This window comes from Macrobrachium nipponense, chromosome 19 (assembly GCF_015104395.2).
Source record: "Macrobrachium nipponense isolate FS-2020 chromosome 19, ASM1510439v2, whole genome shotgun sequence".
Taxonomy (NCBI): domain Eukaryota; kingdom Metazoa; phylum Arthropoda; class Malacostraca; order Decapoda; family Palaemonidae; genus Macrobrachium; species Macrobrachium nipponense.
The window spans coordinates 36,368,340-36,378,266 of record NC_061088.1 but is presented as its reverse complement, the minus strand read 5'-3'; the positions used below and the strand labels follow the sequence as shown (position 1 = coordinate 36,378,266).

Genomic DNA, 9,927 nt, shown 5'->3' with positions numbered 1-9,927 from the left:
TAATGAATAATAAAAGTGCTGAATAAATAAAAAAAAAAAGAGAAAAAAAAGAGCATAACGTGGAAATGTGAAAAGAAAAAAGTGAAATTTCCTTTATTCAAGTCTAAAAAGTGGAGCGAAATTCTCCTGGTATTTAAGGCTCAAGTAAAGCCAAAGAAAGGATCCACAATGTCTAGCGGCTGAAGAGAACGGTGAAGGTTGCTGATGTCTGAAATTAGCTCTGCCAAAATATTTGAACGCGCCAAAGGGAACTATTATGCAAGGTAGCTTCTGAGATTTAAGGAAGGGGACAGTCACGGCTCTGGCTCAGTGTTAGACATAGTCGGTAATATGGAAGAAAGCATTTATGGAAAGACCTTCTTGAGATAAAAGAAACTGAAAGAAACTGATCGCGATTGCCTTTAAGTATGGAAGACACAGTTGAAAGAATTCAAGAAAAGTGGGTGAAATTTCATTAGTTTATATTTTTGGTGACGAAGGGGGATTTTGTAGAACACCAGACGAATGCCTTGGGGCCGAAGTAAATATGAAAGATAATAAACAGAAGGCTTAGCAAAATTGTATATGGAGAATGTGATTCATATGGTTATAAGTTGATACTGATTCCGAGCTTACAAATCTCGGTCGAAGTCAGGTGTTTGTAATTAGAATCAATATAACCTCACTTGTTGGCCGAGTCGATAATGTCACTGCAGTCCTGATTTCTCCTGTTTTTCCACTGGTTCGAATCCACTGGAGGACGAAATTATTATCAACCTAAAAATTTCCCTTTGGATAACGTATATGAAAATATATTAATTCCGAGGTAGAACGAATTGGATATTAAAGGATATTTGTAGCTTAATGGATGTATATGAATCATGGTGATGTGATAAGAATTCATATTATGGCTAGTGCGGCAAACGTTCGACTTGGTTAACATGGCAGAGGGGGTTGGATATCGATTCTAATTTCAAATACCCGAGTTCGACAGAGATTGTAAGCTCGGAACCAGTATCATCTTATAACTTCACTTGTTGGCCGAGTCGTTAATGGCACTGCAGTCCTGATTTCTCCTCTGTTTGTCCGCTGGTTCGAATCCACGGGAGGACGAAACTAATATCAACTAAAAAATTCCCCTTCGGTTAACATATATGAAAATATATTAATTCCGAGGTAGAGCGAATTGGGTATTAAAGGACATTTGTAGCTTAATGCGTATATATGAATCACGGTGATGTGATAAGTATTCATATATCTATCTCTCTCTCTCTCTCTCTCTCTCTCTCTCTCTCTCTCTCTCTCTCTCTCGCTCTCTCTCTCTCTCTATCTCTCTCTCTCTATATATATATATATATAGAATATATTTATATATATATATATATATATATATATATATAATTATGATAATTTATGCGTAGGACCTGCCAGAGAGCAGCCCTGATTGAAATAATGAACTGGAGGATAATATCCTTGGCTTCAGATAAGCCATGCATTTTTTACTTCACCAGAAAACCACATTAGTTAAAATAAGAGCAATCGTAAGAGCAGGAGCAGAAAAAAATGTAATGAGTTAGGGAGTATTGAGTCCAAATGAAAGGACCTTTCTAACTCCGCCAGTTTTTGTGTGACGATAGTCATATGGTTTCTTGTTTGTTTGTTTGTATGGTGTTTTACGTTGCATGGAACCAGTGGTTATTCAGCAACGGGACCAACGGCTTTACGTGACTTCCGAACCACGTCGAGAGTGAAGTTCTATCACCAGAAATACACATCCCTCACTCCTCAATGGAATGCCCGAGAATCGAACCCGCGACCACCGAGGTGGGACGCCAACACCATACCAACTACGCCACTGAGGCGCTATATGTTTTCTTGTGTATTATGATTGAAACAGGTGTCAGTGTTTGCGTATGTTTGTTTATTTTCGCACATACACTCACATCTTTGTGTATGTTTATTTTCGCACATACACTCACATACATGTACGTTGAGAGTGAATCTTGATTTGTTAAAGGAGAAAAATATCGAAATATTTTATTTTTGAATGCGAAGGGGAAAAATGGTGGGGTGGGTTGGGGGGGGGACGCAGGGGAAGAAGGCTGTCTCAAAGATTCGTTTCGATATGGGACAGGCTTTATAGTCACCTCAGGTGGTATGGAGGGAGGGAACCCCTACCTTTTTTTTTATATATACATAGGTAGGAAAGGGTATAAATAGATATGGCATTTTTACTCACGACAGAAACGCCTTGAATGACGAAAAATGATCAAAACAAAAAATATAATTCTTACAACCCCCAGTTGTTAAATGATTTATGGAGGAGGGATTTTTTCTTTTATTTATTTAGTGTGGTCCTGGGTGGGAATGTGGGAGGGGGGAATGGGAGAGTGCTTTGGGGAGGTTGTGGTGGCTGTTTCCTTGAGATGTAGACGATTTGCCTTTGTAGGATTTGTATAGTTTGAGTAGCAGCAGGTGCCTGGGTATCGCAGATGATAGAGGAGATACCTTTTTCAACGGGGAAGGGGGAAAGGTAGGGAAGGGTAGTAGAGGGCAGCAGGGGTACGTAATATCGATCAGAGAGAGAGAGAGAGAGAGAGAGAGAGAGAGAGACTGTGTGTGTGTGTGTCTGTGAGTGTGTGTTTGAGGCACGTCGTTCGTTGTCGTTGGTGGAGGAGGATAGGAGGTGGTGGCGAGAGAGAGAGTCGTTGGCTGTGTTGATCTTGCCGACTCCCGGCAACTCGTCCACAATATCGTCTGTGTTTTTGGATGTCCGTAACGCCCCTTTCGTGTGTGCCAGTTCGGTGCTTCGTCCCTCCGGTGATTTTGATCCGGATGAGACGTGAGTGGCACCGTGCTATGGGTGACATGAAGCTCAGTTGACGAGGGATAAAATGAAGAGAGGTAACGGACGGTGAGTGTCTGGAAGTCCATACAGAATTGGCGCGCGCGCTCTCTTCCTCCTCCTGCTCCCAGCAGCAGCAGCACCAGCAGCCTTTTGCTCAGTGGCTGACAGTTACCAAGCTCGCCACATCCCCCCGTTCTAAGCTCTCGCCCTCTCTCTCTCTCCACCCTCTCTATCTCTCCCTCTAATACCCGCCGCCGCCTTCAGCAGATTTTTATTCGGGTCTGAGGTGCTAAGGCTGCGCCCTTCGGCCTCGCAGCCGTTAGCGATGGCTAGAGGTCCTCTATTTCCGCCTGGGCAAGGCAGTGGATTATATATTAGAAAGGAAATGCAAGAAATCTCACGCTAAAAGGAAGACAGTGTGTGTGTGTGTGTCGAGAGAGAGAGAGAGAGAGAGAGAGAAAGAGAGGAGGAGGAGGAGGAGGCTCGGGAATCGTCCGGACGCCCAGTTTGTTTTCAGCTGGAGCGAAATAAGTATGTGTTTGGAAGTGCGTGTTGACGATGCTTTGCTTTTCATCGGTCTATTGTGCATTTGGCGTTTTCCCTTAGGTTCAGTGATAGGAGGAGCAGGAAAGAGGAGGAGGCCAGGGTGGAGGCAGTGCCCCTCTCCAGAGGGGAGTGACGAGAGTGTGCGGCAGTTGTTTCCCTCTAGATCGACTGCCAAATGGAAAATCTCCTCCCTTATCCTCCCTCCATCCCTCATCTCCCCTACGTAAGACTTCGTCAGTGTTGTTTAGATTTCTGAAAAAAAGAGAAGGAAAATAGGGATTGACGAAGTACGGGGGAGGAAATGGAAAAGGCGAAATGGGGGGGAAATGGTTTCTGGTGGTGGAAACTGCTGCTAGCTTTCAGCGAATGGGTGATCAGCGAGAGTAGCGAAAAGAGAGGAGGAGGAGGAGGAGGAGAGAGAAAGGGAGATAAAGAGAGAGAGGGAGAGGGAGAGCCGTAGTATATTATAGTATTAGAAGCTCTTTTGGTGGTTTGTCATTTGGGACAGTCCACAGACAGCCATGGTCAACGTTAGGTTTTTGTGAATGAACTTCAAAATGTCCCACATTGAGGGCGTCCCATAGAGGGACAGTGCACAGACGTACAGCTGGTGTTTGATGATGGCTGTGAACCGAGTGCGGAGGGAGGGAGGGAGGAGGGACTCAGGGAGGGAGGGAGTCATACCATCTGCTTGGGCTTTACCCACACTTCGGGGACAAGAAAGCGACAAATTTCTGTTTTCCCTATTGTAGTCATTTAAGATCATTTTAATCATAGCTCTTACGAATGTCCCACCGAAAACGAGCATAAATCTGAAAAGTGTTTTGTGTACATTTTTGTCTAGTAACCAGTGCTAAGTTATTGAGTATCCTTTTCTTGTTACTAAATAATTGTAATGAAATGATTCGGTAGACTGTTCCAGTTCTCTAAGAATTTTTTTTCTATTTTTATAGAAATAAAAGACGAATACATAAGAATTAGTTTGTTCAGTAAACAGTGTTCTCTGTATGTTTTTTTTTTTTCCTCTCTTTAAAGCGTCAGTTGATTGGTAGGTTCCAGTCGTCATTTTTCGTCATTATATAAGCATGTATGAGATGCCATCTAGTAATAATTTCGAAGTCGTAAATGTGCTCATTATTCAAGATTTTGCGTCGAGCTTCCCGCTCTCCCTCTCTCTTTCTCTCTCGTGACCACGATGCTCGTTCATGTTTCAGGAACTGTCACTGGGGCCAGAATTTAAAATGGCAGAGAGGTGAAATTTTGACTTTCTAAATGACCCATGTGTTATAGATCGTGAAATGACGAAATAACGTCATTTGCCCTTCACCCTAGTTAGTGATAAGTGAGTTTGTTGTGCATTTCTGTCTGAAATTCTATAAGAAACGTAAGGGTGAAATCAGAAACCAAAATCAGCCTGTGGACCGAAGGAAGCAGAGCTTCCCTATTGTGATTTTTGTGGTTTCTCATTTTTAAGAAAAATTGAGAATTCTTCATGAAAATGATGACTGCAAGCAGGATGTCACTTAGTAATGGTTTGTTTTTTCTTTTCCTTTCAGTTATTGTTTTTTTTTTTCATTTGACATTTTTTACAGACGACAGTAATATTACACAAGGCATAACCTATTTGGTTTTTTTTATGAAAGATAAAGAGAATACAAATGTTTCAGTAGGCTGCAATTTAGTATATATATAATATATATATAATATTATATATATATATATATATATGATATATATATATAGATATATATATATAAAGGTTTTTGCCACAATTCGTGGTTAAAACCTTTTATTTATACATATCATCACGTGTGTGTGTGTATGTGTTAATTTATTTCTAGTCGTGTAGTCATGCTCAACTGCAGTTTTTTATTATTGTTGAGTAACTAGGCCACTACTTACACCGGTATAATAAATGCTTGTGTTGATACATTTATATATATATATATATATATATATATATATATATATATATATATATAATATACATATATATTCTGTGTGTGTGTGTGTTCCGTTTGTATTTCTAGTCGGGTAGTCATGCTCAAGTGCAGTTTTATCATTGTTGAGTAACGGGGCCACTATTTAACCAGTATAATAAATGCTTATGTTGATACATTTATGCTATAAAGGTATGTATTGAAAACCAAGTGTGAAAACTGGAAAAAAGCGTCAAACGGCAGAAATAGGGCTCAGTCTGTATTCAACATGCGATGATTTGGTTTTTCCTTCTTTCCTTGGAAACCAAGGAAAAGGAAATAGTTATAAGGGTGGGTAACTTTCAGTATTGCTGGCACTCCTTTAAAACACACGAACACATTTTCCCCGTCAGCAAAATATCTGGGGATGCGCTGCAGCTGAATCAATGGGTTTGTTGCTGGTATATCCGTATGTAGCTCCCTTTGCCTCGCTATTGCTGCCTCTACCAGTCCTCCCATCCATGTATCCCTCCCTGTGCTATACCCTCACCTGTGTCGACTCCCCATCCTACACCCTTCCTCTGTTATTGAGACACATAATATCCTTTTGTCGAATTTCTTGAACCGAGCCGGCGTAGCAGATGTTAGGCGTAGTACTTTGGGACGGACAGCTGCACCAGCTTTTGTCCGTCAGAAAACAAGTTTTAAGCGGGCCATGCTTCCAGTACAAACATTATTAAGTAATAATTATCTTTATGTTTAAAGTAAAGCATATGGACAGTAGGGCTACCTTCAGGTTGTAACAGTGATTGCGTACTTGGTTCATCATCTGGTATTTCTTAGTGGTGTGTGTGTGTGTGTGTCTGTCTGTTCTCTTTGTGTTTTCGGTGTGTAATTTTCACTGTCTAGTTCTTGTGCTGTACAGGTGTGTGTAAACAATGAGAAAATTGTACAGTGAAAATCAGAAATAAAAGTATATTTGTGCCTGTGTATGTGCTCATGATAGAAGGATGATACATCTTTTTTATAGTGCAACTGGATTGAGTGTCCTTTATATCTGTAGGTCATTTTAAAAAAATTATATGATATTATATATATATATATTATATATAATATATATATATATATGTGTGTGTGTGTGTGTGTGTGTATGTATATATAATATATATATATATATATATATATATATATATATATGACTATTAACAGGTTTGGGCAGTTTGGACTTCTGCGTTAAGAGATTTTACCTAAGTGGTTCTCGTGACTCTCAGGAAATGGCTAGATTTATGGAAAGAAACGGTTATGACTTTTGAAGGGACTATCTGAGGATGGATGATCCGGTCTTGGTACGGAAGTTCCAGTTAGAATAAACTGACACAATGAGCACTATTATTAATGCTTTTGAAGATTGCTTTTGGATCCCGCCATAACATTGTGTTGGCGGAGGTTTCAAGTTCTGTCTGGAATCTTGAGTTGCCTTTGGGCTGTGTCCCAGTTATATATATATATATATATATATATATATATATATATATATATATATATATATATATATATATATATATATATATATATAGTTTGCTGTATCTGTGTGGATTGATGAATCCAAAGCAGCAGATGATTTTTCTTTGAGACTGGAGAGAAATCTTTTAGTAAGTAGTTGCAGTACTGCTAAGGTGAGACTGGTCCTCCGTAGGGGATCATCCTTAGACTAGCGAAAGTGTAGCTACAGCGTATGACTGAGAACAAAATTATGTGAAAGAAGTATATAAAGAATATAGTGCGCGCATGTGACTTGCATAAATGGTTTTAAGTTATGAATATTTCTACATAAGAGTTATACTGAGTACAGGCGTCATGCCCAAGTAAGTGATGGCAGAAAATGCTGCCATCATATCTTAGTCAGTGTTGCAGTACCAGTACCTGTTAAAGAGTAACAAGGACCCGAAAGTGCATGCTCACCGTTGCACTAATTGAAGCTGAAGTTTTGAAAAATATGACTTTTCATACGTAACTATCACGATTTCATTGAAATTAGTTTCGCAATAAGAGATGATGATGATGTTCTGACAACCTCAGTCATAATATTTGTAAATGACCGTATGACAATTTCTAATTAAGAATGAATGCTACCATTGTGTTCCGAGTTTATAGACACTGGCCTTCAGAAGCTTGAAGGGGAATTGGTATGAGATGTGCCATAATTACGATTTCTATACAATAGCAATCGTGTCACCCATGTAAGAAATTATGTCAATGTTTTATTAATTTAATGTCAGTTCTATTGACATTTTAGATCTGTTTGTTATGTCAAATATTGTAACGAAAGTAGAATACGAGAGGGGTGAGCTTTTAAGAGCAAGATTTATAATTCGGAACTAAATAATTATGAGATTTTAATTTCAACATACTACGTTAAGATAAATCGAATATTTGCAATTCAAGTGTTGAAATTCATATGCATTTGTACGTATGCATACTCAGATTACATAAGCGCTATGCACACACATTAAATATGTATATATACATGCATACACACACACACACACACACACATATATATATATATATATATATATATATATATATATATATATATATATATATATATGAAAACCGGGACTTGGAACAAGTACTTTCGTAGTTTATTCTACATTTCCAAGAGTGAACTTCAAAATGTAGAATAAACTACGAAAGTACTTGTTCCAAGTCCCGGTTTTGGTTTTCACTCGCGTGTTATTTCAACATTGTACCTTGAAAATGTGTTGAAATAACACGAAAGCTCTCGGTACTCCTTTTGTTTTTCCTGTGGCCTTGGCTATATACGTAACTATATATATATATATATATATATATATATATATATATATATATATATATATATATATATATAGATATATATATATATATAGATATGATAGATATAACTTTACATATTATCATATTTATAGTCTATAGAGTGTTAGTGTGTTGGTGTCAGTAGAATTTTGTTACAGGTATTATCCACAGACTCATGAAGATTCCTGCTTAGGTAAATACTATGTCCCAAAAGCTCCGTGCGTGACTTCCGCAAGTATTTATTTACTTTGAGTCCCTCGGCAACTTCCATTGGCTTTATCAGTCTCGTGTGTGACTAGCGCAAGAGTTTCAGGATCTGAGTACCATCTGAAAAATGATGCGTACGAGTATGTGGCGTAGGCCCCGAGACGAGCGTCATTTATTCCAATGAGTTACGTGACCAGCGCTACGTGAGTCAGCCTCGATTTGGCTGGAGATTATTAGGTCTGGTGTGCAGATGAATCTCTCTCTCTCTCTCTCTCTCTCTCTCGTTTACTTAGCAGGACAAAGCCGTCAGTGTCAACGCGTTTGCCTTGTCCGTGGAGTCATTTCCTGTTGCCATGTAATTTTTACTCGCATATTTGCTGCTAGTTCATATATATATGTATAATATATAATATATATTTATATATATATATATATATATATATATATATATATATATATATATATATATATATATGTCTATGTCTATTTCTGTCTAACTTTTAATCCTCACTAATCATTTGTCTTTTTCGCTCTTGTTCTGTAGTAGTGAATGATGTAATGTGTTGATTCAGGTTTATTACACTATATCTATCTATCTATCTATCTATCTATCTATCTATCTATCTATCTATCTATATCTATTCTATCTATATATATATTAATAATATATATTATATATATATATATATATATAATATATATATATATACATAAATCTAATGATGACGATTTTGTTGGTGATGTTAAGAAGGGTAAGCGCGAAAGTATTAGATGATGCTTAGCTTGCCATCGTCCTCTTAAGGTGATTACAAAGTCATCAAAGCGATGCCCAGAGTAATCACGCCCAGAATGCTTTTAGGGCAATCGATGCAAATGGTCCTGAAGAGCAGAGTTCGCCTTGTAGATGTTGGTGCTTGCGCTCCTGTTGGTGATGGTGATGTGCAAGTCTGATGTTGGTGCTCTCTTTCCTGTTGTCGGTGTTGTGCAAGTTTCTTGATGGTGATGTGCCAGTTTGTTGTTGGTGATGTGAAGGTTTGTTGATGGTGATGTACAAGTCAGATGTTGGTGCTCTCACTCGTGTTGACGGTAATGTAGTCTGATGTTGGTGTTCTCACTCCTCTTGTTAGTGATGTGCGAGTTTGTGATTGGTGATGTTCAGGTTTGTTGATGATGTGCTCCTGTTGTTTTGGCTGTGCAAGTTTTCTTGTTCCGTCTACAAGGAGATTAATTTTGTACTACATGCGTGACTGTATTCCCGTGTCCGGATACTATAGCTTTTTGCCATAATAGGTCTGGCTGTATTGTGCATGGCAGGATTTCTGAGTTCTTTAATTTGGCGCACCCAGTGTTTTATATACACTATTTATATATGTAATATTGGATGTGCTTTATTAAGTAATTCATGGAGCTGTCGTTTCATAATTATAAATGTATAAAATTGTGTGTGTCTGTGTGTTTTAGGCGTATAGATATACAATCAAGTCACATATGTCTACTCTCGAATTATGATGGAATACAAATTGATGATTTTTAATTTCTGGGAAAAAAAAAAGATCAATTTGATGGTCGGAGGAGGAGAGGAGGCCTGTG

The 9,927-nt window shown here is 38.3% G+C and overlaps 1 protein-coding gene across 1 annotated transcript in view; it reads left to right on the top strand.

Annotated features, from left to right (window-relative positions):
* Window positions 1-2,989: 2,989 nt before the first annotated feature.
* Window positions 2,990-9,927, top strand: part of LOC135216243 (SLIT-ROBO Rho GTPase-activating protein 1-like) — a 179,001-nt gene continuing 172,063 nt past the window's right edge. Inside the window, 2 exon segments of the mRNA XM_064251407.1 lie at window positions 2,990-3,358; window positions 4,588-4,905. The gene's annotated coding sequence lies outside the window, so the exon portion shown is untranslated.